Source organism: Sinocyclocheilus anshuiensis, unplaced genomic scaffold (assembly GCF_001515605.1).
Source record: "Sinocyclocheilus anshuiensis isolate Anshui unplaced genomic scaffold, SAMN03320099.WGS_v1.1 scaffold1172, whole genome shotgun sequence".
Classification (NCBI taxonomy): domain Eukaryota; kingdom Metazoa; phylum Chordata; class Actinopteri; order Cypriniformes; family Cyprinidae; genus Sinocyclocheilus; species Sinocyclocheilus anshuiensis.
This window is the reverse complement of record NW_015552679.1, coordinates 361,294-361,622: the sequence shown is the minus strand read 5'-3', so window position 1 is coordinate 361,622 and position 329 is coordinate 361,294. Positions and strand designations below refer to the sequence as shown.

General features: G+C 23.7%; 1 protein-coding gene across 1 annotated transcript in view; it reads left to right on the top strand.

The window, feature by feature from the left end:
- LOC107667571 (cell division cycle-associated 7-like protein) overlaps positions 1-329 on the top strand; it is a 7,335-nt gene that overhangs the window by 2,986 nt on the left and 4,020 nt on the right. The window lies entirely within an intron of this gene.

The window sequence follows — 329 nt, the reverse complement described above, 5'->3', positions numbered from 1 at the left end:
AATAAAATAAAACGTTAGCGATAAATGGAGAATGGTTATGTATTTTATCATTTGTATTTTTGGTGCATTATAATTTTCTGTTTTGAAAAAAAAGTAAAAATGTAAATATTTAATAAACAAAAACTATTCTAAAACAAAAATGTTGGAAAAAATACTATTTCATCTAGTAAACTGAAATAAAGCTAATCAGAGATTTACCTAAACTGCTTCAACTAATAAATGAAATAAATAAAAATATACATATTAGATGAAAAACTTAAACTAAAATGAAAATTACAAATAAGTTGAAGTACTAAACGAAAGCAATAACCCCCGTGAAGCCGTGGGGT